This window comes from Corylus avellana, chromosome 3 (genome assembly GCF_965113065.1).
Source record: "Corylus avellana chromosome 3, dhCorAvel1.hap1.2, whole genome shotgun sequence".
Lineage (NCBI taxonomy): Eukaryota > Viridiplantae > Streptophyta > Magnoliopsida > Fagales > Betulaceae > Corylus > Corylus avellana.
Window position 1 is genome coordinate 5,808,860 of NC_142492.1, and position 8,107 is coordinate 5,816,966.

Sequence of the window (8,107 nt, forward strand, 5' to 3'; positions counted from 1 at the left end):
GGAATTTTTTCAACGGCTAGGTCTTCTCTTGGTAACTTGAATATATCTTCAATGGCTAGGCAATCTTCTCTTGATCTTAGGTTCACACATCCACGTACATTACTTATGAAATATCTCCAATAGCTAGCTCCACCAATTATGGAATATACATGTCCCTAAACCAATTAATCTCTTTTCCCATAATTATTTTTGGTGAAGCTCAATTTCTTTTAATTCAGTTGCTTTATCACTTAAAGCGGTTATGAAAATCGTCTAGGTGGCATGGAGGTGGTGTGAGAGAGAATCATGTGCGCCAATGGTTTGGTGAGCTCGGGTCAACGAATTGGTATGCTGGTTATATGGGCTTGTCACCTCATAAGTCTACTAGCTAGTTACTCTTTAATTCCCTTGCCCAACATGTCAAGTTGGACAAAGTAAATTCTATGTTGTGGACATATGGATCGGTGTCTCCCTATGATGAGTGGAGCTGACCGTTGGGATTGTATAACGTAAGAGAAATGTTGGACATAAATGCGCCGACTTGGAGATTTGCATTTGCCTATTCTGTTACAGATTTTAAACTTCAACACATGCGACATTTGAAATTTTTTAAGTTGGCGGTTATGCATCCCTCCAAAAATTCTTTAAAATTGAGCAATTAGGGCATTCATCCCCATTCTAGTATTTTGTTTCCTCGCACTTCCTTGTCATGGTCGTTTCCATTTATGTGATCTTTCTCTTCACATTTCTAGTGGCACTATTAAGTTACCCTTCAAATTTTCTTGTCTTTTTATTTCTTTAAGATTTGCCGCTTTTGTGTTGCCATTGATCAGTTTCCAACCCTTGAACAATTTGTTGGAATAGATTCACCGTTGTCAATTGTTCTATCTCGTATTATGTACCTTGGATTAAGCCCTCTATCTCTCAAATCTGCTCAAAAATAGCTTCTCTCATGGCTTACACTAGTGCCAATTGTGGGACATCTCGGAATGCAAGTAAGTAGGTTGAGTCGCATTAGGCCCGTCATATTGTTCTTGATGGAACTTCGTGGTGTACAATGTAGGGATATAATGATTTGGAGAGGCTGCATGTTAAGTACACTATACTCAAATGAGTTATTCTCTATGCTCATTAACCAGAGGAGAATGCCTTGGTGGACAGAAAACAAGATAAAGTATGCTTCTATGAAGAAATGTTCAAAGCTGGCCTTCGACTTCCCTTTTCACAAGGTGAATAATTTTGTCCAATAAGGAAGCTAATCAAGATAGCTTCTATGAACTCAAGCATAAAGAGATGAGAGCAACGATTCTTTTAAGTGTCAAGAAAGGGATGGGAATTTTGTTCATGGGAAGTTGGTAGTCCCTCGGCATCTCATAGAGTCAACCATTCATGGGGAAATTCAACGTAGAAAGTGAGTACTCCAACACATTTTTATGATTTTTTTTTATTGTGTTTGTTTGTTCTGTGGTCTTGTTGCAATGACTTCTAAACTTGACCTTCGCCAAATGGAAGGGTATCAAACAAAGAAGATTGTCAATTAGGTGAAGGATAATAAGGTTTTGTACGATTTCAACGAGCTTGCATCCGAGGATCACTTGAAAATGTGTCTTCTTTATTATGAGAATTTGGTTAAGGTTGCTCTGAACGAGTTAAAAGACGGTCTTCCTATGATGCCCCAAAATTTCAGAACCTAAAAAGATTACAACTATTTGAAAAATAATTGTCGTATTAATCACTTTCATAATGCAACCATTGCTTGCAGTGATTTTAAAAGCCTCTTTATTTTTGAAAAGCAAAATTCAACTGTTAGCTTATAGCTGAACGTTTGATGGGGGGCCACCAAACATTAACGTTCGAGGCTGTACCACACCCAATGTTTGACCTACAACCATAGAACTATTAGGTAATAGTACATAGAAATTTTGAGTATAGTACCGAATGTTCGACTTCAGTCTGAAAATCAATTTTAACCTATTCTCCACTTTTTTCAGCATGCAATACACCCCGCCCATTATGAATACCCCCACTTCTGCCCTTCAACCTCCATTCCTCACTCCCACATCCTATTAACCCTAAACCTAGAAGGAGAGAGAGATTATAGAGAAGAGAGAAGGAGATTTTGAGGTTGCTTTGCCCTCATTAATGTAAGCCCATTTGTACTAAGTTTGTTTTCATGTTGTTAATATAATTTGCATACTTCTTGAAAGGTTTTAAAGTACCATGATAAGTTCGTGCTATTATTTTCTTTAAAAATCAAAACAATTTTCAAACATTTTAAAACACCTCTTGCTTTCTTAGGCTTGCGTGTCATTATGGTTTACTATGTTCTTATGAACCTATTAAGAGCCTAGGAAGAGATTTCTTACGTGATGATTTGAATATAGGAGCTTTGCATGCATTCTGACATTCTAACCGAACGCTCCTTGCATTCTGACCGAACATTTAACCTTGAGTCCAAACATTTGACCATAAGCCAGAATATTCGAGTAGTGTCCAAAATGGGTGAAATTAGGGTTTTGTGACCTTCTATTTATTTGCCTCTCTGTTAGAAATTTATGTGTTTTTAATAGGTTCTCTAGTACTGTGTGTAACCCTAGGCTATGTTTCGTTATAACAGGAACTCGAGATGTTTGAGGATTTGAGTGAGTGTACAAGGTAAGTAAACACTTCTTAGAAACCAAAACTATACTTTTATGGTGTAATAACAGAGGCAACACCCAATACGTTTGTGAAAACACACATTTACTTAGGCATATAACGTAAGCTCATTTCATACTTAACTGTGAAATTTACTTATGCAGTATTTGCGGTATGTCAGGTTATAAGAGGACTTCCTAAGATGAGGAAGCTAGGAGATTGTTTCGCAATACCTAGTTTGATTAGAATGATTATTTTGGTTAAAAGCTCCAAATCTATGATTAATGGTAATTCTTACATACTTCATGATTTTTAGATATCTTAAATCTGTTACTTTCACATTCCGCTTATATTTACTCTGAGTATGTTAGACGGGCGATCTCTTTAGTTAGTTACCAATTAACTTAACTGGATGAATTGTCAGTAACCCTACCAAAGTAATTCAATCCAATTTTGGGAGTATTACTGTAGTGACCCAAATAATTAATTAGTCTTAGGACAACTTAATTGGGGGATTAATTGGACTTTGGTCACTAAGAACATTTGGAGGGGCATTTTGGGCATTTTAAAATTTTGCTACAATAGACGAACGCTCAAGTGGAGGACCACATGAACGCTCGCCTGGCAACCATACACGAGCGCTCGTATGGGGACCAAGACGAGAGCTCGTTGGCCTTTTGTTGACCACTGATTTTTACCCGCACGTGCCACCTGCAACTCGGACCCCTCTGAGCTATAGTGCACGAGCACTCGACACTGTAGTACACGAGCGCTTGCACCTTTCCAGAAATTTTTCATTTTGCCCTCAACCTCTTTCCCCTATAAATACCCTGTAACACCCCACCCCATTGACACACAATATTATACTCTTTTGGCTCCCCCAAACCAGACTTCCCAGGAAGTCACCCATCCTAGTACTACTCTCGCATAAGTTCGCTTAACTGCTAAGTTCTGATCGGATCATGACCATCACGGCTTTAAAATGCGTTATTGTTATGAATAGTGTAAGTATACATATAAGCACATCCTCATCTCCATACCCAGGCGATGTGGGACGCCACAATCACTCCATCTTAAGACCCAGCGTCCCTGCAGGCGACCCTCATGGGATTAAGTGCCCGCTAGCAACCCATGGGCTTGTGCATGCTCCCCACATCTCAGGTTGGGCAATGGCTCTGATACCATTTGTGACACCCCACCCGATTGACACACAATATTGTTTGTTTTTTGCTCCCTCAACCCAGTTCCAGAAGGTCATCCTTCCTGGTACTACTCTTGCATAAGCTCGCTTAACTGCGAAGTTCTGATGGGATCATGATCATCACAACTTTAAAACGCGTTATTGTCATGAAGGGTGTAAGTATACATATAAGCACATCCCCATCTCCATTCCCAGGTGATGTAGGACGCCACATACCCCACTCCCCATTCGAGTTTTTCAACCTCAGAAGCCTTAGGGAGACTCTGCTGGTTTGTTTTGTGAGTGTTGTGAGGTTTTGTGTGCTTTTGGTGAAGAAAGAGGTTGTAACATCCCCAGTCCGTTAAGGCTGAGTTTGCCACTTTTCTTCTTTTTCAACAAAAATTCTTGCAAAGATCTATAAGGTCTATCAGAGTACTTGATTTTAAAAGATACAATAAATGCGTAAAACATTTTTTTCAAGAGATTTTATTACAAGCGGAATTAGAAAACATTAAACTTTAGTTGCGGAATATCATATCATTACAATAACTTATATGAAAAGACTTTGAAAATTAATAATTATTCCCACCCCATTCCGGCCTCCTATTCCAGCATCCTTTCTACCTGAAAACAAGAAATAAAACTGAATGAGCCCAAAGGGGGCCCAGCAAGTAAAATCCACAACCATAAATAGTTTTACTCCTTGCTCTCAGTTTTGAAAATCATTTTCGCAAATAAATATAATTCTAGTCATAATAATATCTGTATGTACGGTTGCATCTCCCGTAACATATACATACTATTACCTCTAGTAATAGATCATCGTTGTAAATCATCTTTATAAATCATCATCATAATGCATCATTATAAATAATCTTTGTAAATCATCTTAGCATATCTTCGTTGAAAATATAGTATCATTTTCTCATAATAAGGCCCATGTACACTATTACCCCTGTGTACGAGGGTTGCGGGTCCTTGTGACCATGGCACTGAACTGTGGCCACAGCCATGCCCGACCGTCAATTAACTCTTTCTTGGTGCACTCAACGGTCTAGTTGATGGAATACCACCTTCTGGCATAGCCTCCTTCAGTGGTTTCGCCTCCATCCGAGTATCGGTACCGAACTCTCATCTTATCTTATCTTGGGGCCAAAAATACTCTCCTCCATACATGTGCCCTCATTTCATAAACATTTATCTCATCTCTTGTACTTTTCTTTGTACTTCTTTTGATGCATCTTAGGGCAACATGTAGAAGGGTTTATCATCTTTTTTTCTTTCTTATAATCATCATCATTTCTCAACTTTCTTTTCTTAAAATGGAAACTTTTCCAAATATAAACTTGTTGTGCTTAAAAGCATTTAAAGAAATATAAACTTTCTAAATAATTCTTTTAGAAATCCTTCATGCATGCAACATATCTCCATGACAGGTAAATAAAATAATCATTTACAGTTTGATACAAGAATATATAAATAGCATGACATGAAGTAATTTTAGAAGGGGTAGTGAATTTACTTACCTCTAGACTGAAGCTAAAAGTGGTATGAAGGAATCCAGTTGCTCCAATATGACTAACACCACTAGTATATCTTTTGAAACTACTTTCTAAAGTCCGCTATCTCTTGTGTTCTTTCTTTCTTGTAGCGCTTGGTCTCGCCCTTTCTCTCTCTGTTATGAGTAAACACTCTTAGAAAGAAGAAAGACCGAGTAAAAAGCGGAAGAAGGAAGAATATATGCAAGAGATGGGAGAGGAGATGAGTGGTGAAAATTCTGAAGGAGAAGAGCTCTATTTATAGGAGAAAATCAAACACTATTCTACCGTCAATTTACAATTATACCCTCATTTTACTATTTCACCAACCCTATACTATTTCACCAACCCTATACTATTCTACCTTCAATTTACAATTATACCCTCATTCTATCTTCAATTTACAATTATACCCTCATTTTACTATTTCACCAACCCTATACTATTTCACCAACCCTATACTATTCTACCTTCAATTTACAATTATACCCTCATTCTATCTTCAATTTACAATTATACCCTCATTTTACTATTTCACCAACCCTATACTATTTCACCAACCCTATACTATTCTACCTTCTTATTCTACCATCCTTATACCTACCATTTACTATCCTATTATTTCACCAATTACCATTCTCTAATTACCACTCTCATAAATTTCCCAAGAATTAAAATCCTTAGCTACAATGGATATTAAAATAACATCATTATCAAAATAATCTATTTAAATAGCTTTGAAAATTCTGGGACACTACAGAGGTGCTACTTGGAGGACTTGCTTGTTGAGGTAATCTCTACCATTTTCCTTGAGTTATTAGGTTGATTAGCTCGGTTCTTGTTTCTAATAGCTTAGTAGGTAATTGTAGAGAGTTTTAAGCTTTAAACTTGCTTAGTCATTCTTTTTTGCTAGGCTTAATCTTGTCATTTGGAGACTTTTTTTGATTAAGGAAGTGTTATAAACCCTTTTGTAGCCTCAGGACTAATCGAAGGAAGCTCGAGAAGCATTTAGACCAAATGAGGTTCTACATGAACCTCACTAGCCGAACGCTTGTTCCAAGGGTCGAGCGCTCACTCAAAGATGTTCAGGGGAATGCCTTTTTGGCCAAGCATCCAAAGACTCATGTTTTCAAGCCCTAGGTTCGTTCTAGTTGGACTTAGGACTAATAGAAGGTTTTCTATAGATTTGGAGAGCCTAGGACTTTTGGAGAAATACTCAGAGAGCTTATACAATGCATGTGAGTTTTAACTCACATAGTTCTCGCCATTTATTGTCCCGCATTACACGACTATTTTTTGTATACCAAAACCTGCATATTTACAACTCTCAATGTATATTTCTTGCTGCACATGAACTCTAGCTTTTTGTGAAAAATGTGCTACTTAACAAAGATAATGACATTGAGATTTGTAAAAGCATGCATGTAAAATACGGACAAGATTAATTGCATCGTATGACATGGTACACCGGTACGTGCAGGATAACTGCCATGGGCTTACTATGCATGTTAACTTTTGGTCAAATATGTGTGTGATATATAGGCCTTGGATCTAATGGTTGTTCGTGACCAGCGCAGCCTTAATGGGTGGTCACTACAAGACGTACATCATTAGTAGTATGAGCCACCCGAGGTCCGACTCAGTCGGGCTACTAGTGTTATGGACGGTAGCATACAATATTCGAGGCATCGGTATTGTATTACAGGTCCCTCTGGACAACGCCAACCCAGCTGAGAATGGTTAATATCTCGGGTAAACAATACTGTTGAACTATTACTGTTACTCATGATTATAAGCATGTATTATATCTATATCACAACATTGGATAACTGTCATGACTAAACTGTTGAATTCTTTACCAAATGGAATTCATCACTAAAATGGCATGGGTATTATGTGCATTAACTTTCACGAAGTCCTTGGACTTATCCCCTTTATTTTTATGCCTTCTTCCTCCATTATATACAAATTGTGTGGTCTAGCTAGTATAGAGGAGGATGCCTACAGACCGGACCTGGGTGGTGGCACAGGATTTGATTAGGATTGTGTTTGAAGACCTGGACTCGGTATGGCTAAAATCGATATGGGATGGTGGAGGTATCACACTCGCAGACATGATGGAGATTGTCATCTCTCTGGGAATACTCAAACTTAGGATTTGATCTTTTGTCATATTGCAATACAATTATATTATGGATCTATGTGTTTATCCTGATGATGGTCTATTGACCGATACATTTGGTGACTTATTTATATTATGAGGTGTTATGATTATTTTGGTGTATAAACTTGTGGTTGTTTAATTAATTATTTCTTTCTTCCTAAGAGTAACAAGTCTTCTGTTGAATTCTCTCATCTAAAAGAGGTTAAGATCCCTGAGTCTTGTCCTATGAGGGATAGGGCTGGGAGACGAACCATGGAGTCAATTACCAGTTAATTGATTTTCCATTGGGGTCGTTACACATTTTCCCCCTCTCAACCCGAAAAAATTTATTTATCCTTGGCAAAAATTTCTCTTATATCTTGGTTGCCCACCCTCAACTACTCATCAAAGGGCATTTACATTACATCGGCAAGGTTTTCCAAGACTAAGAAGATCAAGATTCAGTATTTCATGTTAACACAAAAGTTTCACTGTCTCAAAATTTTCAAGTAATGGAGGCCACACACAAAGTTGGCAACAACACTGTATGGAAAGTTGAAACAAAACAAAACTTCTGTGGTTAATTTTCAAAATTCATGAGAAATAAATGTGATAAACAAAACCTTATCT